General features: G+C 40.4%; 1 protein-coding gene across 4 annotated transcripts in view; it reads left to right on the forward strand.

The window, feature by feature from the left end:
* Positions 1-783: 783 nt before the first annotated feature.
* The window catches only part of tln1 (talin 1), a 160,291-nt gene continuing 136,822 nt past the window's right edge, over positions 784-24,252 (forward strand). The window contains exons 1-3 of one of the 4 annotated variants that reach the window (XM_061847653.1): positions 784-845; positions 920-991; positions 2,371-2,453. The gene's annotated coding sequence lies outside the window, so the exon portion shown is untranslated. Of the gene's footprint in view, positions 992-2,370; positions 2,454-24,252 lie in introns of all 4 variants that reach the window. The other 3 variants (XM_061847651.1, XM_061847652.1, XM_061847654.1) reach the window with 3 other exon arrangements.

Below are 24,252 nucleotides of genomic sequence, written 5' to 3' on the forward strand. Positions count from 1 at the left end.
CGGCACTTACGGATTCAATTATTGTTGAGGAAAATGCTTATTGTCGGTATAACCCCGATTTTTCAAGATTTTTTTTTTTTATGGATTGTCATGATGGTCCTGGTCACCTGCGAATATCACCGGATGTTATTTGGGCACTTCTGCAACTTACTACCAGATCAGGCGCAACCACCCATACATTCTATTTATATATATATATATATATATATATATATATATATATATATATGATAATCCATGTCCATCTTCCAAGCCGCTTATCTAGGGGAAATTCAGAGTGTCCAATTAATGTTGCATGTCTTTGGAATGTGGGAGGAAACCGAAGTGCCCGGAGAAAACCCACGCAGGCACGGGGAAAACATGCAAGCTCCACACAGGCGAGGCCAGGATTCAACCCTGGACCTCAGAACTGTGAAGCCAACGATTTACATCCGACCCACCGTGCTGCCCCACACGTTTCATTTATATATTCTCATACTCCATGTCCGACTTCCGAGCCATTTATACTCACAAGGGTAGTGAGTTTCACCTAACAATGGCCGAGAGGCGTACACCCTGACCTTGTCGCAGTCAGTCACAGGGCACATATTGACACAATCACTAAGCTGGAATCGATGCCACACTGCCTGCATAGAAGTCATGTTTGTGTAGCTGTACACCGCGACCCTACGTTTTGATAGTTTATTTTGGAATTGCTACTTTTTGCATGTATTTTCACAGCCTAAAACGTAGGAGAGCAGGAGACCTTCTGATTGAGTCCCCGTGACGTGAGACGCCCTCCCTCCTACAACATGTATACAGGGAGGAGTTTGCAGCGACCACTGCCAAAAGCGAGCGAGCGGGCGGTAGGGAGGGGAATTTAGAAAAAAAGGCTGCCATTTGCGCTTTCTCCCAGTTCACATTTTACCCTCTTTCTTAGATTAATTGAAATCCCCACAACATCCCTCGACTGAAATTGCAAGTTGGCGGCCCTGCTAAACTGCGCACTCAGGTAGGAGCTGGGATCACTTTAAAAAGTTTCCGCCGTTCATGGAAGAAGTTCTTGACGTCTGCCGCGACTCGATGTGGAAACGCAATGAAAAATTCATTAGTACTATTTGTATCTTTAAAATAGGTAATGTTGCGCGTGTCCAATTGTTAAATGAGTTAGGACACAACGCCGTGTGTCCAGTTGTGGTAGCGGTGGCTAAGTGTTGGCTAGTGGTTTAGGTCCTCATATCTATCCGGACGTCCCACGACTGAGTGTGGGCTCCACTACCAGATCCCACTCTGACGTGTTCAGTTTTTTCATGTGAAGTTGAAGTAGACATGACGAGTGCCTGTTATCAGATATGTGCGGATCGTGGAAGCGCTTGTTATGAACATTTCCGTGGTTTCGCCACGATTAGCTCTTTTTTTCTTAGGGAGTTCCGCTCCAAAGGGCGTTGGAATGAGCTAACTTTTAATTTGGATTCCAAGTCGGCAGAGCAGGGCCTCGGGCGTGTTGTGCTGCAGACAAGGTCGACAAAGTTGTAGCCTCTGGCTGTCAATTGTCACATCTCGTGTAGAGTTGAGAGGCTGTGACAATGCGGACCAATTTATCTTCATCAACCTCCACACTTTGAGTAGTCAACCAGTGTTAGTTGGCTTCAAGGCAGCTTTGTTAAAATCCTGGATCTATGGTTTTGACGTACATAAACTTACTTTGGCACCTTCCCTCATTATCATTTTGTGTCCAGATACAATTGATATCAAAACCCTGCAGACAACAACATCTATAGTAAGGTGGTTATGTCACGACACCCATGTGATCTTGTGTTTGGATCTGCTTGGCCTCTTTACTGCCAATAGTTCATGAACACGGTATAGCTAAGGGGTTCTCAAACTTTTGACCCTAAAAAACACATCTCAAAGAATCATCACGACACCCATCATCAATAACACTAAAAAAAACAGAACAGTAGCATAGAAGGCCCACATGCTGCAAAACAAGGCCGAGGCTTTATTCTTAAAAATAAATGGTATATTATTGGAAACTGCTGCAACATTTTGTACAGTTCACACTAACAGTCAACAACAACAATAAAAGAGTTTTAAAAGATTCAATTCATTCATTTTACTTAGAATTTAAATACAACCAAACTCCTCTTATCAAATGTACTGTACTTGGTTCAACTAAATGTTTGTTACTGTTATATTATGCGCAATATAAATATTTAATTCAAATAATCTTTCGCATACCACTACAGTGAGCCCAAGTAACACTATTGGTACGCATACCATAATTTGAGAATCACTGCTATAAATGAATATCCGGTTTAATTCCGCATCGGCCGCCAAAGCGAGCGGAGCACACTGATGTTTTTCTCTTTTTTTTTTCAACTTGTTTAGGCATGGCGATTCAACAACGGGCTTGTTGTTACCTTCTTATTGCAAGTATTCAACAAGAAGAGTGGTAAAAGAGATCTATAACTGTAAAGGTCTTTTTCTATTATCTGAGCCAACGTACTTTCAAATACTGACTTTGTTTTTAAAGATTATATATGTTACAGACATTTTCTTCTGAACTCCTCAGAACACCCCTCCCAATGAAGTTGTATTTTCATTGCATTCTTTTTTTTTTCACATTATATCCATCAAGGTATTTATATATTTTTGGCTTGCAATTCAAGAAGTTTTGTTTGAAAAGCTTGTTTTTTTGTTTGCAGTTTAAAGTTTAATGTAATTCTTTGACACAAATCTGATTCCATAATTTTGTACCAAAGCAGATTTCCACAACCTTGAATGAAGAGCTGTGAGGAAAAATGCAGGTGTTATTGACTTTAGCATGGACATGGTGATTTATACTGAACATTAATGTGATGTTGAATGCAATACAAGTGCGAGAGGTGAAGACTTATGATCATTTGTGAGTAGAGATGAATTTCCACTGATTGTCATCTATTCTTTTTACAATTGAACATGTTTCTGTATGCACAGCCTTGAAAATAAATACCGATAATAACATAGCACGTGACGTCATCATTTTCATGGCGCCATATTGCTGGTCAAAATGAGCTGCTGTGTGTGGGGACATTGAATCGAAGGAGAATATACACAATTCCGGAGACTTGTTGTGTTGTTGGTTGTTACAACAGACGAGACAGATATTCAAAGAAATCATTCTATGGAATACCAGCTGAAAAGACGAGAAAAGATCAATGGATTTCGGCAATTAAACGTGATGAATGGTGCCCAACCAAATACACAAGACTGTGTAGCGATCACTTCACTTCAGGAAGGAATTATTCTTCTCAATCTCAAATTTCCAAGAAGTGTTTATATTGCCAATTTGGCTCATTTGAGAACAATGCGTTTAAAAAAAAATGACAGGGAGTTGTCTCCAACGTACACGGATGCGTGTTGTAGTCACACGTTAATCTTCGGAAAAACCTCTCCCCGGCAGAGTTTTTTTTTTTTCTAATATGCACTGTTCTCAAATGAGTCCAATGCGTATTTAAAAAGAAAAGAAACCGTCGGTCACACAGAGGTTTACCAAAGTTCAACGTGTGGCCGCAAGGTGCTTCCGTGTACAGGGACTGAAGCCTATCCCAGACATTTATTTTCTTTTTTTAAATATGCATTGGACTCATTTGAGAACACTCCATATTTAAAAAAAAAAAAAAAACGAAAAAAAGTCTCTCACGGAGAAGTTTACCAAAGTAAGTTTGGCCGCAACATGCTTCGTGTACGGAGGAGCTAATTCGCCGTCTTTTTTTTTTTCCCAATCATAGTTAATGAATGCGAGTTTGTGTAAAACCAGGGGTCATTTCTTTGAACATTGGTATTTGAATTGAAAAAATCTGATTGGCTTCATATATATATTCTTGAATGAGAACAGATCCAGCAACAAAGTATTTGTATGCGTCCAGGCTTTTCTACGCTTTCAAACTCTTCCGTGTAAATCTCGACGACTTACTCACCAAATAAATGTGTAGATCCAGTTGTCCAAGACAAGCGGAAGCTGGTTAATGGTCCAATTTCTTATTGGCAAAAACATCGACTTCAGCATTAAATATGGGTCCTCGATGCCAAGTGTCTCTCATTGTTCCATGTACCTTCGTTTATTATCACCTTCTAAATGTTTAACGGTATTGGACAAAACTCTGGACACCGTGCTATAAGACGTATTTTCGCGTCGTCTCCTACTGACTTGGCATTGACGAATGGTTTGTCTGACTGGCACTTCCGGCCAGTGATGTGATTTGATGACGTAGGTGCATGAGCTCTATACCACTATTTCATGTCCTTATTGGGCATTGGACTTTTACATTTTATTTTATTTAAACAGTTCATCAGTTTTCGGAATTTTACGTTATTGTGTATTGAAGAGAATATACCAAAAGCAACTATTTAAAGTGGGCCTGTCATGAAATGGATGATTTTTGGTATATTATTAATGAAAAACCCACAGCCAATATGGTCCCATGTGTTTTTTCACCACAAAACATGATTTTGACGTATACAGCTTTTTGTAACTCCCGCCATGAAAATCCTCTCAGGGATTTGTTTTCGAGAAGAAGCAGGAAGTGACGGAAAGGACAGCGGCGCCCCCTAGTGGACTCCTTTGTTTCCATTAATTTTACCTCCGGGAAGGTAGCTCGTTGTTCCTTCGTGTTAGCCAAAATGCCGGCTCATTGCATTGCGGGACATTCCTTGAACACTCGGTAGAATGGAATTACCTTTCATAAGTTTGAAAGAGACCCTGTTCATTGTGAAAAATGGATTACACGGGTGCAGAGGACGAGAGCTTCGTGGGTTCCAAATAACAGGTAGATGTGTATACAGCTACTAAAAAAAATAATAGTTTGGGGCGGACAACGCAATCGGTCTCTCTCATAACATTACAAAAGATCCGCGTATGAAATGTGTCGATGTGCGCATTCAGCTCTTAAAAAAAATAATAGTTTGGGGCGGACCACGTAATCGGTCTCTCTCATAACGTAACAAAAGATCTGCGTATGAAATGTGTCGATGTGCGCGTCGCCCAGCAAACAATGTCTCACTCAGCCTCATCTCGATAGTGTTCATCGTGTACTGCGGCGGCTTTGAACATACCCCTAAAGCACCATGGCTCGGCTCCACCTCCTCCTTATATGCCGCCACGGCGCAGAAAATCAGCCACACCGGCTGAGGCGCCGCGTTCGGCGGTCACAGCTTCTGCGAAGGCTGCGCGTCAGGCTTTGCGACGGGAGCGGCTCTGAAGAACCCACCCGAGAATGCGTTACAGTCATGTGCGCGCATAAAGTGCCCTGGCTTGACTTTGTTGCTCAGTACTGCGGCGTCTGAGCATCCCCCTAAAGCAGCACCGCTCGGCTCTGTCATAAGCCACACCGTGCGGCTGCGATGAGCCGCGATGGCTCATCTCTGCCGCGAAAGTGGATCGGACGGGGATGCGGTTTGGCCGTGATCGCATATCATCTGAATATGGCTCAAAACACTAGTGTAATATTGCCCCGGTAACTTCACTTGATTGTGTGGTGTTGTCAGTTTCGAAAATAGCTTCGGTGTCAGAAGTGGCATCGGAAAAATCCAAATATCTCTGTTGTTCGGCTTATATAGTAGCAAGCACTGTGTGTTTTCAACGGCGGAAGTGACACTGACGTCAAGGTCAGAGGACGCGACTAATATGGGGACCACTTGTATGTCGAGGGACACTCAATTGCGCAACTTTGCGCATGGATGACGCATGATCCGCTCACATTTATTTTTTTATATAGACATTGAAGTGAATACTGTTATATGTATTTTTCATGACAATATCTATTTTCGAATGTTTATTGGGATGACAGTCCCACTTTAATGTCCCTGTTTGACATTGATTTTTTTTTTTTTCCTTCGAACATGTTGGTATTTGTGATACTATTTATATAGTTCAGAGTTATACAAGTTCATCTTTTCTGTGTTTACATTGGTCCTTTCAAAGAGCCAAATTCAATGACAGCGCAACATTATCTGTGGCAAGTGTTTTTCATTAGATATTGTAGTGTTAGAGCTCAGCTTACATTCTGTGGTTAAAAAAAAAAAGTGATCTTTGGCTTGAAAAGGTTAGTGACCACTAGACTATACAATCAGAATTTTTGGGGCCAATCACCAATCAGGGAGTTAAAAAAAAACAAAACAAACGATAATCGAGCAACGATCCGATCACAAGATGGAGCAATAATTCGATTTAAATGACCTGTTCATTATTCTGGATACAGTTTACTCATGTAGTTGTTAAAAAATAGTCATCTATCCATTTTCTGAGCAGATTATCCCGACAAACGTCACAGTAGTGCTGGAGCCTATCCCAGCTATCATTGTGCAGGACGCAGGGTACACCATGAACTGGTTGCCAGGGAGAACATGCAAACTCCACACAGGCAGGGCCTGGATTTGAAACTTGGTTCTCAGAACTGTGAGGCCAACGAGAGGCCGCGAATGGGCGCGTGGCCATGGAAAACCATGCCCCTCACATATTTATTCTGTGGTGTAAAAATGTTTGGGTCGGTGGGAATTTTTAAGGTAGGTTCGGAAATTGAAACCACAAGCTTTTTTTTTCTTTCTCTCGCCTAATTAATGTATCTTTGTTAATCTCTTTACGCCAGTGAGGCATAGTGACAGACAAAACAAGTAACGGTATTATATCAGATTGCAGCAGGTACATATCTACCTTTTGTGACATTTGTCTGTTGGTGTACCGTGAGATTTCTCAACTTTGTGCCTTGGCTCCAAAAAGGTATGAATTCGCTGCTCTGGCCAATATCGTGTTCTACAGAACAGCAGCATGATTACAAGCCACCACGAACGGTAGCATTAGATTGCTAGGCTATGTAATGTTTTGATGGCTTGTGAGCCTTATTGCATTAAAAGTACCTGAGCATACCTCAAGCAAGCCTTCCACTCAGTGCTTTCCTGTCCAGAGCACTTGTGCTGACCAACACACATTTTCCCCCTATTTTTATCTTATAATAATAGTTGACGTGATCCACTCGTATAGTCATGCCAGATTTGAGTTTACAAAACAAAGCCCAATGATCATAAAAAACGGGATGCGGTGGTATCGGAAAACAAGATTTTATTTGCAGTAGTTTGAGAAGTGCAATCGTGAAAGAGTCTTGTAATCTGATCCATGCATTATGTGCCGTCTCTCAGCCGTCTTGTCTCTCATATTGTGCTTTTTTTTCCTAATAACTTGATAGAGCTCAAGCACCTATCATCATCATCATGTGACTTTTGTTTAAAGGGGCACTGTCATGAAATGCTTGATTTTTAGTATGTTGTTAATGAAAAAAACGGCAGCCGACATGGACCCATGCGTTCTTTCACCACAAAACATGATTTTGACGTATACAGCTTTTTGTAACTCCCGCCATGAAAATCCTCTCGAGGGATTTGTTTTCGAGAAGAAGCAGGAAGTGACACAAACAGGACAGGACCGCCCTCAAGTGGACTCGTTTGTTTCCATTAGTTTTACCTCCGGAAGGTAGCTCATTGTTCCTTCGTGTTAGCCAAAATGCAGGCTCGTTGCATTGGTGGAAATTGCTTGAACACTCGGGAGGATGAGTTTACCCTTCATAATTTTGCAAGAGACCCGGTTCATTGTGAAAAATCGATTGCACAGGTGCAGAGGACGAGAGCTTCGTGGGTTCCAAATGATAGGTAGGTGTATATACAGCTACTAAAAAAAATTATAGTTTGGGGCGGGCTTGCGGACGGCGGCGGCTCTGAACAACGCAGCCGACAATGCCTCACTCAGCCGCGTGTGATGACAAAACACTAAAGCGCCCCGGCTCGATAGTGTTGTTCATCGCGTACTGCGTCGGCTAGGAAGAACCTCCTAAAGCAGCCTGGTTCGGCTCCGTGATAATTCACCTCGTCGCCGAAATTGAGCCGCAATGGCCGGCTGCGATGAGCCGCGATGGCTCATCTCCACTGTGGAAGCGGATCGGACGGGAGGTGGTTTGGCTGTGATCGCATATCATCTGAATATGGCTCGAAACAGTAGTGTAATATTGTAACTTCACTCGGTTGTGTGATGTTCTCCTTGTCGAAAAGAGCTTCCGTGTCAGAAGGGGCGTGTTCGTCTCCCATAGTAGGGTCCACCGCGTGTTTTCATTAGCGAATTTACGGGTGACGTCACGGACAGGGGATGCAGCCAACATGGCGACCACTTGGATGTCGTAGAATTACACTTCTGCAACTTTGCGCATGGATAACTCTGCTCACATTTATTTTTTCGTATAGGCATCAAAGTGAATGATGTTATATGTATTTTTCATTACAATATCTATTTTAGAATGTTTATAGGGATGACATTGACCTTTAAGTCGCCATATTGCTGGTCTAACAAAGCCTTAAGTTGGTTGGAGACGACACGAAAATATGTCTTATAGCACGACGCCCAGAGTTTTGTCCGATACCGTTAGACATTTAGAAGGTGGAAAAATTAGATAAACTCTAAATAGAGGACACATATTTAATGCCGAAGTCGATGTTTTCGCTGATAAGAAATTGGATGGTTAATTTGCTTCCGCGTGTCTTGGACATCTGGATCTACATATGTATCTGGTGAGTAAGTTGTCGAGATTTACACAGAAAAGTTTGAAAGGTTATAAAATTCTGAACACTTAAAAATACTTAGTTGCTGGATCTGTACTCAATCACGAATAAATCCCACATAGTGACGGGTTGACTGCTCGTGAATGTTGAAGTGTGTTTGGCGACACGCGATTGCGGCCCGTAAACCTCTGCGACAGACAGTTTTTTTAAAAAATCCATTGTTCCCAAATGAGTCAACTTGGCATTATAAATGCTTATTGGCAATTTGAGATTGAGAAGAATAATTCCTACATGAAATGAAGCAATCGCTACACGGGCGTGTGTGTATTTCGGTTGGGCACCATCCATCATGTTCAACTGCCAAAATCTACCAATATTTTCTGGTCTTTTCAGCTGATATTCCATAGAATGATCTCTTTGAATATCTGTCTTGTCTGTTGCGACAACCAACAGCACAACAGGTCTCGGGTATTTTAAATATTCTCCTCTGGTTCAATGTCTCCCATAATGGCGAGCAGCTCTGTTTGACTGGCAATGTGGCGCCGTGAAAATGGTGAGGTCACGTACAGGAGCTCGATTGACTCTCAGATCTTTACAGTACAATGTCAAAAGACATGAAAAAACTACATAAATACTTCTAAATAAAAACAAACTAGTTTTTCGATTCAGGTATACTGTACATGACGGCGATGCGGAGTAAATGTCTTTCTCTGAGCCAATCAATGCAAATTATGACATCAAAATTGATCAGAAAAAAATGCAAACATGGGAAAAGTGAGTTTGTTAAACCAGTGTTTTTCAAACACCACACTACTGTGTGTACTAGTGTGCCATGGGAAGTCATCCAATTTCACCTAATGGGCGAAAATGTATCCGCAGATAATGTCCAGTCGCAGGCTGTTTATGCTTGTCCAGTGATGGGCAGCGTAATCATGTAATACGCTTCTATATCAGTAGGTGGCAACAGGTAGCTAATTACTTTTGATTAGTAATGCCACAGGTGGTGGTGACAGTGCCGTTGTTGCTAGCGAAACTGTATGGTGACCGTAATTTGAAAAAGAAAGGTAATAAGGCCAAACAAAAAAATGTTGTGGTTCTGATTTTCTCCATTTAAAAACTAGGGTCAGTAGGTCTTTTTTTTTTTACAAAATATTTTTCCAGCACATTGTGCCACCATTTTATTGTCAGGTCTCATTAATTCAGGCTCCCTCATGCATAATGAAATCAAAATTCATGAAGGTTTGGCAGTCACTCACATTTAAAAAATGTACAGGTGTGGTCAGTCATGCTCACAGATATAAAGTTATGGGTGTGGTGCACCAGTCATGCCTGCACATAAAGTTGCGGGTGTGATTAGGGATGGAATCTCAAGACCTTAAAATAACTTACTGGACTAATATAACATAACTGTAAATTAAAAATAAAATAAACAAATCCATAACTAACATAAAAAACACAAATTTCAAACTCAGAAATGTTGATTTCCAATTTCAACTTCTAATAGTAGAACATGATAAAAACTGTATTTAAAATTTTTCCTCAATAAAAATTCTTGATCTGACAAACTTTATCTGAAGAAAAGTTAAATGCACTGGGCTGTCAAGGAATAAACATAAAGGTTCTATACCCAAATTGTTTTGAAAATGCTGAAAGTTTAGTTCAACATAATTGGTGTTAGTGGCAACAAGCTAGTGATACATTTTTACAAACATTCCTGTTGCCAATCGTGAGGTATTATTATAATTTAGCCTAATTTAGAGCAGTATCTTTTGTCAGTCCATTGATGAAAGTTAGCAGTAGATGATATCTATACCTTCCTAAAGCATGTAGAGGGGAAATGATTTTAACTTTAAGATAATGCGATACCACGGGGAAATTGACCGTTTGCATTTAGATATATGGACAGACTAGTCTAACTTTAGAACTGAGATCAAGTCAAAGTAAATCACAATCTCATACTTATTGTTAGATACTGAAACATTACCTGTGTTATATCCCAGAAATGTTTTCAGTGTAACTGAATTTCCTTTGACCTGGCTCATGATGTTGATGACTTTCACCATAAATGCGTCCGCAGTACGTGAAGAAGCTCTGAACGTGTACGTTTGGCATAACTCAGGGGCATGGATAGCCTTTTGTCATCATTAGCCAATTTTTTTTTAGCCAAAATAAATTTTCATAAGCCACTTTTCTATAATCATAGCCAAAAGATAGCCTATCAGATGCCGCTCAAACTGCGGTCTACTGACGTAACTAATACTCTTTCTTGTTCTTCAGGTTACATGCATACAAATAACTTTCAGAACTAAATGTGATAGAAAAATATATTTTTATTGGTAACTAAATCTAATAAACATTCACAATGACAGAGATGTGTCATAAAAAGAAATAAGTTTCTCAATCCTCTTCTACACTCCTGATTCCTGCCATAAAGATTCTCCTCTTTTTACTACTCACCCATTTACAGAAATTTTTATCAAAATCAAACAGTTCTTCTTAAGGGCCTTCAATTTTAATGATTAACAGTTCATTTACACTTTCTGTTTTGAGGCAGTTCCTTAAGGACATCTTTACAATGTTATGCCTGCTGAAGCCACGTTCTCGCTTAACTACATCTTTGCAGTTTTCGGCAAACTTGTGATCAGCTGTCTGCTGATGCTTCACAAAGTCATCCAACTTCGGTGGCACCAATGATTTTCAGCGTGTCAGAACATTTTTTTCTTCCACTGTCAATATACCATTGGGAGAAAAAAAAATGAGTCCTTCAATTTGAGCCACTTGAATTTAGAAAATCATTCCTGGTGAATCTTTTGCCTCTGCCCTGCGCGGGGAGTAGATTTTCTGACAGCAGACAAAGTTGTATTGTGCGTCTTTCCTGCGTAATGGGCATCCGTCAAAGTTGGCAGTTGACAAGCTGCACTTGTACCACTGCCATCCTTTGTTTTTTTGAAAATAATCCCAAAGATATATAAATTCCGCAGCATCCACAGGTAGCATGAACCAATGGTGAGAAAGCATGGGTTTGACGTGGAACCCGGATGCAGTTCTCTCCAATGCAAAGAATTACTCGCTCAACTTCCGGTGTAGCTTCTGACGAAACTTTCATCACGCTAAAGCCAGGAATCAAATATGAATTCTTGTAATATACATAATCTATAACCGTACAGAATCATATGCCAGGATAAATAGCCAATTTACACATTTGCCAATTTTTTCGCCATTTTAAAACTTTGCTCACCAGACTCGCTATGCGTCGCATATGGCGATGGCCCTGTAACTTCCGAACATGCTTAGTTCAGTTAACTTGCATTTCCTGTTTCCGGGTGAATACTGATTGTTTAGGAGCAGGCCTGTTTAGTTAAAATTTATGAAACTAACACGTAAATTAATGCCAAGACAACACAAAATAAGCAACATTTTTCAATACTCATTTTTTCTACTTGTCACAAATTTTACACGTGTGAGTTTTCGTGCTCGACTGTGCAGATTTGCGAGCGCGCTCGTCAAATCAGTGACTGGCTTGGTCCAAAAAATATTAAACAATGTCAAAAATCGGACATTGCAAAACATCAAACCGTATTTTGACTTAATATGCCTCAGTCATGCTATGTCATAGGACGAGGCAGTTAGGCTAGCTGACGCTCGTGAACACATGTATATAGGTCCACACAACAATCTGGCAAACAAACAAACAAAGCTTTAATGCACAACATAAACAGCGCGTACGAGGAACTGGCACATGGCCATGCTGCCGTCCGCCGCGGCTACTGTCGAAAACCCTAAATAACTCTTTGCTTCCGCATATGTGCGCGTGTGGCACGTCGCGAACACGTGCACGTGGCCATGACTAACCACGCCCCTCACATATTTATTATGTGTTTTAAAAAATGTTAGGGTCGGCGAGAATTTTTAGGGTCGGTCAAGAAATCAGAAGCACAAGATTTTGACTCTAATGAATACCCAAGTAATAATGGAGTTCAAAAGAAACCAAAAACTGTTTACTCGCGGAAAGTCTCTGGCGTGAGGCAATATAGCAAAAGCTATCTTTCATTTGGGTTTACTCTCACTGGGGATGCAACGGTACGAACGCCATTGTGCTTGGTGTATGGTCAAAAGTTATCCAACCGTCCAATGGTCCTAAGTAAGCTTAAACAATGTGATTGTTATGCACTGCTTTTTACACCGTGAGGTCCTTGTAGCCAAGATCTTACCAGCAGACCTAGTTCCTGTGTTGGATGATTCTGTGCGCATAGGGACCTTTCTAAAATCACGACCCATGAAAAGTCACATATTCTGATGGAATAGTGGCTGCCTCCTCCTCTATGCTGCAAACTGCTCCTGAATTGCCTGCTACATCGGCCCCAGCTCCTTTAGCTCCTCCATCGAATGATCCTCATGGTGCTCCTGAACGTCAAAAGATCCTTGTGGTGCTCCTGAACCAGCTCATCGATGTCCTCAGCCTTTCGCAGCGAAACATTTCCTCAACTTCAGGTTCAACCTCCACTTCGAATCTCTCAAAATCCCGTGGAGCAGCAGCAGCATGAAGCCACACGGACGCACGTCTTTTTCATATTTCTTGACAATTTCTTTTGTTTTGATGGACAAAATAATTGTTGTTGTGTTCTCACTGGCACTGCCCATCAATTTCTTGAGGCCCATGGTGAAAAAAGATGAATAAATCCGCGAAGTTTTACAGCGTGCGCAAACACATGAATTCGGTGACGAAGATGCAGGAAGTTCAACACTGGTAAAGATTGACGTTCCCCAGCCCCAAAAAAAATGACATGACTCCTAGCTAATGGAGGGATGGGATGCCAGCAAGATGCCACATAACAGCCAATGGGGGGAGGTGCTCAATTGCGCCACACAAAACAAGAGAGAGGATGTGCGTCATGGTTAAACATTGCCAGGAAGCTGCTCCAGCGGTAGCCAATGGGAGAGCAGCTCTATTGCACCGCTTTCAAACTAAGTACAGTACAGGATGTTTACGTTCGGTGGAATCTAGAGCCATTTTTTTATTTTCGTATCCTGAATTTATTTCATAACTAGACACAAACATTTTCCAGGGAGGCTTTTCGTAACCTGAATCTTTGTTTGTAGAGACTTTTTTAAATAGAGGTACCACTGTACTCGTATTTGCTTGAGAGGTGAAGGGCTCTTGTCTTGCGCCTTTTTTCTTGCAACTCAAGGGTTGGCTGTAGAAATTTTTTAGCGATTATCCTGATAGTGTCCTGGAAAATATATTGTCCCAAAAACAATATTCATCTCATTAGGCCTAGATTAAAAGAGGAAGAGACAGAATAACATCCACGGCATGGAGTTGTTACTCAAAATCTCATTTGCCAATGAGGACACATTCTTCATAAATCCCAGGTACCCAAGGTTTGTTAACTTATTGATATAAATATATTTTCATTGCAAGTGATAAGCTTTACTTTTAAGATTTTTTTTTTGCTTGTTATATCTCTCAAAGCCTTATTTATATTTGCAGTGTCAGATATTTTTATTATTAGTCTTATGTTTTTTTTGCAACTTAAGAAGTTTTGTTTGATTCTTTTCGGCACAAATCTCATTCCATACATTGGTCAGTGTGGTGCATACTCACATGCAGATAGAAAGTCAACAATCCATGTACATTTTTGATGTCTTAACTATTACTATAGACTTGACAATGATAGTTGAAGTCATTACAGAATCAGTACAAATGGGAATTTATCGACAAATTTAATGGTAGTTTCTCTTGTTTCGTCATGATTTGATCTTGTATAGGAACAGAAAAGTCCTGCACTTCAAAACTCCTCACACCGAGGCATCACCTTACAGTTGTATGGTAAAATAATTAGAGAAATAACATTGTATTAATTGACAAATAAACATGACTTGTTGCATCATGCAAAAACACATTCCCATTGCCTTACAAATTAAAAGATCTTTCGAGCATTTGAAATTTCCCAGTACAAAGTAGTCATTGTTCGACTCAGTTGAGACTTCTTGAAGTCCCCTTCCCCTTTTATTACTTTTTTCATCTGCTACACAGCTCCTCCTAATCCTGTAAAGATCACCTTCACAGACTTCTTCTTCTTTTCCTTTCGGCTTGTCCCGTTAGGGGTCGCCACAGGGTGTCATCTTTTGCCATCTTAGCCTATCTCCTGCATCTTCCTCTCTAACCCCAACTGCCCTCATGTCTTCCCTCACCACATCCATAAACCTTCTCTTTGGTCTTCCTCTCGCTCTTTTGCCTGGGAGCTCCATCCTCAGCATCCTTCTACCAATATACTCACTCTCTCGCCTCTGAACATGTCCAAACCATCGAAGTCTGCTCTCTCGAATCTTGTCTCCAAAACATCCAGCTTTGGCTGTCCCTCTAATGAGCTCATTTCTAATCCTATCCAACCTGGTCACTCCGAGCGAGAACCTCAACATCTTCATTTCTGCCACCTCCAGTACAGATTCCTGTTGTTTCTTCAGTGTCACTGTCTCTAATCCGTACATCATGGCCGGCCTCACCACTGTTTTGTAAACTTTGCCCTTCATCCTAGCAGACACTCTTCTGTCACATAACACACCAGACACCTTTCGCCAGCTGTTCCAACCTGCTTGGATCAGTTTCTTCACTTCCTGACCACACTCTCCATTGCTCTGTATTGTTGACCCCAAGTATTTGAAGTCGTCCACCCTCGCTATCTCTTCTCCCTGTAGCCTCACTCTTCCCCCTCTACTTTTATCATTCACGCACATATATTCTGTTTTACTTCGGCTAATCTTCATTCCTCTCCTTTCCAGTGCATGTCTCCATCTTTCCAATTGTTCCTCTGCATGCTCCCTGCTTTCACTGCATATCACAATATCATCTGCGAACATCATGGTCCAAGGGGATTCCAGTCTAACCTTATCTGTCAGCCTATCCATTACTACAGCAAACAGGAAGGGGCTCAGAGCTGATCCCTGATGCAGTCCCACCTCCACCTTAAATTCCTCTGTCACACCTAAGGCACACCTCACCATTGTTCTGCTGCCATCATACATGTCCTGTACTTATTTAACATACTTCTCTGCCACACCAGACTTACGCATGCAGTACCATAGTTCCTCTCTTGGTACTCTGTCATAGACTTTCTCTAGATCCACAAAGACACAATGTAGCTCCTTCTGACCTTCTCTGTACTTTTCCACGAGCATCCTCAAGGCAAATAATGCATCTGTGGTACTCTTTCTAGGCATGAAACCATACTGTTGCTCGCAGATACTTACTTCTGTCCTGAGTCTAGCCTCCACTACTCTTTCCCATAACTTCATTGTGTGGCTCATCAACTTTATTCCTCTATAGTTCCCACAGCTCTGAACATCCCCTTTATTCTTAAAAATGGGAACTAGAACACTTTTCCTCCATTCTTCAGGCATCTTTTCGCCCGCTAGTATTCTGTTGAATAAGTTGGTCAAAAACTCCACAGCCATCTCTCCAAATTGCTTCCATACCTCTACCGGTATGTCATCAGGACCAACTGCCTTCCCATTTTTCATCCTTTGTAATGCCTTTCTGACTTCCCCCTTAGTAATCATTTCCACTTCCTGGTCCTTCACTCTTGCCTCTTCAACTCTTCCTTCTCTCTCATTTTCTTCATTCATCAACTTCTCAAAGTATTCTTTCCATCTATTTAGCACACTACCGGCACCAGTCAACACATTTCCATCTCTATCCTTAATCACCCTAACCTTCTGCACATCCTTCCCATCTCTATCCCTCTGTCTGGCCAACCTGTAGAGATCCTTTTCTCCTTCTTTCGTGTCCAACCTGGTGTACATGTCTTCATATGCCTCTTGTTTAGCCTTTGCCACCTCTACCTTTGCCCTACGTCGCATCTCGATGTACTCCTTTCGCCTCTCCTCAGTCCTCTCAGTGTCCCACTTTTTCTTCGCTAATCTCTTTCCTTGTATGACTCCCTGTATTTTGGGGTTCCACCACCAAGTCTCCTTATCCCCTTTCCTACCAGATGACACACCAAGTACTCTCCTGCCTGTCTCTGATTACCTTGGCTGTCGTTGTCCAGTCTTCAGGGAGCTTCTGCTGTCCATCGAGAGCCTGTCTCACCTCTTTCCGGAAGGCCGCACAACATTCTTCCTTTCTCAGCATCCACCACATGGTTCTCTGCTCTACCTTTGTCTTCTTAATCTTCCTACCCACCACCAGAATCATCCTACATACTACCATCCTATGCTGTCGAGCTACACTCTCCCCTACCACTACTTTACAGTCAGTAACCTCCTTCAGATTACATCGTCTGCACAAAATATAATCTACCTGCGTGGTTCTACCGTCGCTCTTGTAGGTCACTATATGTTCCTCCCTCTTTTGGAAATAAGTGTTCACTACAGCCATCTCCATCCTTTTTGCAAAGTCCACCACCATCTGCCCTTCAAAGTTCCTTTCCTGGATGCCGTACTTACCCATCACTTCTTCATCGCCCCTGTTTCCTTTACCAATATGTCCATTACAATCTGCACCAATCACAACTCTCTCGCTGTCTGGGATGCTCAGAACTACTTCATCTAGTTCCTTCCAGAATTTCTCTTTCAACTCTAGGTCACATCCTACCTGTGGTGCATACCCGCTAACCACATTATACATAACACCCTCAATTTCAAATTTTAGTCTCATCACTCGATCTGATACTCTTTTCACCTCCAAGACATTCTTAGCCAGCTCTTCCTTTAAAATAACCCCTACTCCATTTCTCTTCCCATCTACTCCGTGGTAGAATAATTTAAACCCTGCTCCCAAACTTCTAGCCTTACTACCTTTCCACCTGCTCTCTTGGATGCACAGAATATCAACCTTTCTCCTAATCATCATGTCAACCAACTCCTGAGCTTTTCCTGTCATAGTCCCAACATTCAAAGTCCCTACACTCAGTTGTAGGCTCTGTGCATTCCTTTTTTTTTTCTGACGCTGGATCCGGTTTCCTCCACCTTCACAGACTCAATGATGTAATTACAATTATTGTGCATGACATCTTGGGAGCATTTACAGATGCGTACACAAGTGAGATTCATTAAATTTGCCTATTCTGTCTTCTCATCATACTTATTTATAATTTAGAGTATAGTGTTGTTACGACCTACGACATGTCCCATCAGAGTTAACCTCATTTTATGTTGTTCTATTCAGACGGGTATCTCACATTTCCTTTAAATGCAGAAAAGTGCTCCACCTTTGACTATAGAGATGTGTCACTGTGAGACAAGCAATATACCTGAGCACAAATACATTTTACACAAACAATGAGGTTACTGTGGTCTGGGTGGTAATTTTACATCAAATTAGTTTGGAACTTACAATCCACTTTTTACAATTGAGTATGTTAAAAATACCAGTATTTTGCCTAGGAGAGTTAAAGATTTGGCAAAGATTAGAATAATAATAACAGTGATATGAACACAACTGAAATCAAGTATCAATAATGCCTTGAAGGGAGCGAGTTAAACTCTTTTAATGGTGTAGTTTCAAGGTGAAATATTTCATTTTAAAAATGAGATGAATATTCCCATTGTCAAGTTTGACTTCCCTCTTTCAAATTAGGTCAAGTAACCACATTCTGAGCCACTAGATGAACAAATCCATCCTATAGAGAGAGAGTGACTTGTCTAATGTCACTGTGTTGTGTCATGGCCTACACTCGAACCAGTTAAGGAGACTCTCTTTTCATTCCAGTGTGCTGCACAGATTGGCTCGCAAATGTTTTCACTCAGCCATATTTGGTCAAGACGCGCTGCCACTCCTCGAGCACAAGCAATCGTTTAAGACTTTAGCCAATTACTAAGCCTGTGTGAGATGCATAAAGAACCAGAAAAAAACTGCACTCACAATATTATTAGGTATAATTAAAAACAATTTTTTTTGCTTGTATATGTTGACCTCGGATATTCTATAGGAAAATTTTAACAGCATTCTGAAATTTTACTCGAGCCACATTGACTATTCATTAAGTCTATGAAATTTGACTTTTTTTTTTTTTTTAAACAAAAGGTTATTGAGAAGAACCATATAATATGAATCTCTGACCTCACCTGGCAGTCATGGTTAGTGAAGAAAGGCTGATCTCAAGCTAGAGTTAGACGTTTGCCATATTACAGACATTTTGTACGATCCAGCTCAAAGGGTATTTTTTTATATGTTGGTTAAAATTCTCTTCAATCATGCGTGAGACAAGGATGTCATTTGGCATTTCTTTTGGTCGACTATAGGGAAAATTAAATAATCAAGTAAAGAATAAATCAAATAATTGAATAATTGTTGATTGTATTTTGAAGGGAGAGGGATAGTAAATGTTCTGAATTGTGGTATTTAGCAGATAAGTTCTGCCAGGATTGTTGTTTGTGAATTGTGACATAGTTGAAATCTTTCTGGACGGCCCAACTTTCCATCGCTGATATGATCTTGTTCTTCAGGTCACAAACTAGTCGAGGCTGAATCATCAGCACCTTTTCTGGTTGCAATCATGTGCTTAATTTTGTCAATTTCTTCTGGACATGGGTTTAGCAATTGATTAAATATTTTCAGCAATTACTATGTTTGCCTTTTGATTAGTTAATTAGAGTAGGGTTTACCCTGTCTATTGCCCTCTAGCTCACTTGGGGATGGGTGATATGACCTAAATCTGATGTCACTGTATTTTTTTTCCGAAATGTCGATGTTCGATTTGACTTATATATTATATATATAGTATATATTAGTGCATTAAATATATGTAAATGTATAAAACCTTACACCAGACAAAATGGATTTACATTATAAAGCAGAAGTTTTATTTAACAACTATAAACATCACAAATTAATGAATAACTCTTCCCCGCAGATATTTCAAAATATAATGATCTCAAAGTAAGAGAAGGCAGAATAGAGATCGTGCTTATGATCTCACCATTTTCACGGTGCCATATTGCCGGTCAAACAAAGCTAGTCGTCAGTTTGGGAGTCGTTGAATTGGAGCATATTTTTCACAATGCCTGAGACCTGTTGTGCTGTTGGTTGTCACAATAGATGAGACAGTTCTTCAAATAGATCATTCTATAGCAGGGGTGGTCAATGTGGCGATCGTAATCGACCGGTCAACACAGTCTTGGTCGATCGTGGGACGGCGTGCCCCCCCCCCCAAAAAAAAAAAAAAAAACCGTCAGCGTCATTCCCTCTAAACTGCGGGCATGCCCAATATTGTGCACCGCTGATGCAGTCTCTTCGCAGATATTCTGTGTTGCGCGCAAAAAAAAAAAAAAAAATCCAATGGAAATTCAAAGTATAACATACAGCTATTAAATTTGTAATTCAATGAGTGAGGGATGACTGCTTGTTACAACCAATGGCATAATACATATAAGTACTGTAATAAATGAAAAGAAGAAGCCACTTGTTTCTTTTGGGGAGTACATAGAACTTTCTCTAACAACCACTGCTCCGCCACACTCTTTTCCGAGTTTACCTTACTGTCAACTTCAAGGATTTGATAGCTGAATATGAATTTGGTGTGCGTGTTTCTGAGCTATCGAAGAAGTATGGCATGGGGAAATCGACGATCAGCACCATTCTGAAACACAAGGATGCCTTCAAAGCAAGTGATGTTGCTAAAGGAGCAACCGTGTTGACCAAACAGAGGCCACAGATCTTGAAGGAAGTCCAAAAGTTGCTTCTTATTTTTGTGAACTAGCAGCAGTTAGCTGAGGATAGTGTTGGCGACGAAGGGAGATGTTGTCTGATGAGGCTAAAGGCAGGAAGGATGTCTCAAGTGCCGATATAAAAGCTATCTGCGCTAAATGGAACGACATCCATAATTTTGTAGAACTCCATCACCCTAACAAAGCAGCACTGCAAAATTTCAATGATGTTATGTTATGAGCCACTTCAGGTGCTCAAAAGACGGCAGAAATGGTCTACACTAGATTCTTTTTGTTAAAAAGGGGGGAGTCACCCTCACCTAAGACATTTGAAACAGTTATTTTGCATTGCTTTTTTTCTTTTTTTCCATTAACCCTACCTCTAGTTGCAAGTTAATTTTTTTGTACGTTACGTACTTTAAAAAAACAATTTGTCTGTGTCCCCCCCAAACCCCCCCATTATTGCTTGTTTAAAGTTATTCTACACTTTTGTTAATAAAAAAAGGTTTACAAGACTGGGGGCCGAGTCGCTACAGATACGCCAATGCACTCCCAGCCTAGCATACTCTACTGCTAAAGCATACATTTTAAGTAACAAATATATTTCTTAAATTATTTATCTTAAAGTATTTAAACTATACATATATTTGTACTATTGAGTTTATTATCAGGAAAAGCTAAGAAAAAAAAAACGCTTTTAAAATTTTTTTTAGGCTTGGAACGCATTATATCATTTTTCATTCATTGTAATGGGAAAACGCGCTTCGGTTTTTGAATGTTTCTGTTTTCAACCGGCCTTCTGGAAAGGATTGTGTTCGAGAACCGAGGCACTACTGTACCCTCGTTTATTATCACCTTCTAAATCTTTAACGGTATCTGACAAAACTCTGGGTGTCGTGCTATAAAACGTATTTTCGTTTCTTCTTGGAATTAACTTTCAACACTGCTTTGTTTGACCGGCAAAATGGTGATGTAAACAAAATTCATTTTTATTTTTATGACATAGATGCACGATCTCTATTGCATCCTGACCTGATTCATCTTGTCCAGTGTCATGGATTTTTACATCCTTGTGCTATTGTCTCGTCATTATGATCTTCGAGTATAGAGCTTGTATGGAAACTGGTATTTTTCAGTTACCAGTCTTCAAGGTAATGAAGTCTGGCATTGCACAATGTGAAAACTCCACAGGTCAGGAGTCATAGAAACATGGTTCAAACCAGACACACTTGGGATGCTTCCTCTGCAAAATATTTTGTAAAGGATGACTTGTATCTGGGATCTGTTATTTTCACCAGCTTTTTGAACTCATCTTTTACCAAGAATTGGGAATCATATTCTTGGTTATAGTATATAAATTGAGATTGTTGATGTTACTGTCTCTATTTGATACTTGTCGTCTCCTAACGAGAGGAGATGAACATAGACCCTATTAAGTTTGTTGTGTTAAGGTTACCGGAGTGACAGAGGGGGTTTCTGGCTCTCTGGCGTGATTTATGCGCTACACTTGATTCGATAACATGCTTGATCTTAAGGTTATTTAACACGGATGTGCCTGTCTTTGTTGCAACATCATTTATACATGTTTTGCAGATTGTGGTTGTTTCCAAATGATAGTGAAGCGCCCTTTTGGGGAAGTGTTTCTGATTTGCATGTCGGTTTTCGAAAAACCTTTGTATTTCCGTGAAACAAATGGACAACACGAAAACAAATTTGCATTTCAGAAAATGTTAAAAAAAAAGATACTTTTACCTTTAAGGAAACAAATTACCAAAAACCATAAAATTTTTACATTAGAGCAAACAAATTAACATAAGATATTAAAAAAAAAAAAAAAAAAGCTGATCCAAATTAGAAGTTACACAAACCGGAACGTGAACGAATGTAACATATCACAGGTTGACACATAGGATTCCCACATACATTATGATGCAAAAGTGCGAACGTTTGCAAAAAAGCTCGCGCACCATTCTTTTGAATGTACATTTGGTTTTTCATGCATATTGCCAATACTAGGCAAAATGAATGTGGTATAGTATTACTGTAAAACATTTGATGCTTTCCATAATATTTATATGTCTTGAGCCTAGGCGATGTGGTGGCCTGGTTCACAAACCTGGAAATGTATTTTCACAGTGAGGGAAAGCATCTTTCCATCTTGATTGAATGTAAACTACGACATTAAAATGCCATCCGATGGAGCATTTGAATCGTGCCAAGGCCAGTAGCCGACTGATCGGCCACTTACCAGTATATAAACAGTTGCCTCACCACGCAGTCTGGTTTGCTAGCGCTGCTCGGTGTCCACCAGCCTGAACCCTAACCCACTGAAATCCTAGCCTTAGCCCATCCTAAACTGCCTTAACCCCAACCCTAGTCCTAAAGCTAATCACAAGTATTTTTTTTTTGGTTCAAATGTGATACATATTTGGAATGGCTATCTTGTTACATCTGCATAGCCTACCCTCTCTGGAACACACGAGCTAATTATATTAAAGATGGGTGTGTCCTACCTTGAAACTGTGTGGGATTCTTCATCCCACGTCATTGTGTGATATGGTACATTTTATTTTCTGTTTTGTGTCATTTGTAATTTGCTTCAGTTTATGGTAATTTCTTTCAGTTTTTGTTCATTCATTTTTTGAAATGTAAAAGTATATCAGATCTTGTTAATTTGCTTTAGGAAATACAAGTTTGTTTCAACTTTTGTTAATTTCTCTGAAATACAAAAGTGCGTCACAATTTTGGAATTATTTTTCACTTCTCAGACACTATACATTTGAAACATTTACAAAAAGATAAAAAACAATTCCTTTAAATATTTTCCGGAATGTAATTATAATCACATATGTACTCCAAAAATGGTAAAAAATGGAATTGTCGTTATTGATAGCATACAAGCCCATGGGTAGACTACTCCCAGCCCACTGAAGATCAAATTGGGGTGAATGTGTCCCATGAACTAAAATGAGTTTGACACCCCAGCCCTAGGTGACTTGCTGTGTGTACATTAGTCACTGTGATTTGACGGGCGCGATCATGCCCGCGCGCCATCGCACTCAAATCTGCACAGTCGAGCACGAAAAATCACGCGCGTAAAATTAGTTACGAGTAGAAATACATAGATATTGAAAGACGTCGCTTATTTTGTTTAGTCTTGACCAATGCAATTGCACACTTGTCGCACATTCTCAGCACACATGAAAGCCGATCCAGCGCAGTGTACCACAGCCTGACGTCTTTGATTTCTTTCAAAACACGGAAGCACACAGTCTGCTGCTCAGCCTACTTCTACTTCCTTATTTCCCTGACAACGCCCTCCTCTGGCACTTAAAGGGGTACACTCATAATTACAAACCACCTGTGCTTTAGTTAGCAACATAGTCTGGGCAACGTAGAGCAAAGATAGTGAGACATGCACGTTTACTGTCAATCATAATGGTAAGAGGTAAAAAAGAGATTTTCTCTTTGAGTAAAAAAGGTCTAGTCTGAAGCCAAAGTAGAAAGTACAGGTTGAGATGGTGTGTAGTGTTATAATTCCACTTTGGCACAGCCTGATCGATGATGAAAGCACAGACAATACAGTGGACAAAAAGCTAATTCTGTATTTAAATATAGGAGGCAACATAACATTAACCTTAAAACTGTCCCACATTAAGAAGCCCCACCAGTTCTCTTTACTTTGATTGGGATTGCTCGATCCATACAGATAACATCTATTCGAAAAGTTGTCCAGATGGTCATGCCTCAAGAACATCTGCATTTGCTCAATAAAGTTTTCTGTGCCATGGTCCGAACGAATTTGGATAGAAGTCCCATTCCTTGATGACACGTTATGAATAAAGTATCCAGCAATTAATCGGATCAGTGGTTGTCGAGTAAGAATGTAGCCATATCTCTATGTATGAAAACCCATCTATTGCACCACTGATGCAGATCCCATACGGTTTGAGTTTGTAATAAATTTACATGCCACAAACATTTTGGGCCGTGATTGTGGAACATATGGCGGCAAAGCTGATTCTGGCGCCTCAGTTGCACACC

This window comes from Syngnathoides biaculeatus, chromosome 17 (genome assembly GCF_019802595.1).
Source record: "Syngnathoides biaculeatus isolate LvHL_M chromosome 17, ASM1980259v1, whole genome shotgun sequence".
Lineage (NCBI taxonomy): Eukaryota > Metazoa > Chordata > Actinopteri > Syngnathiformes > Syngnathidae > Syngnathoides > Syngnathoides biaculeatus.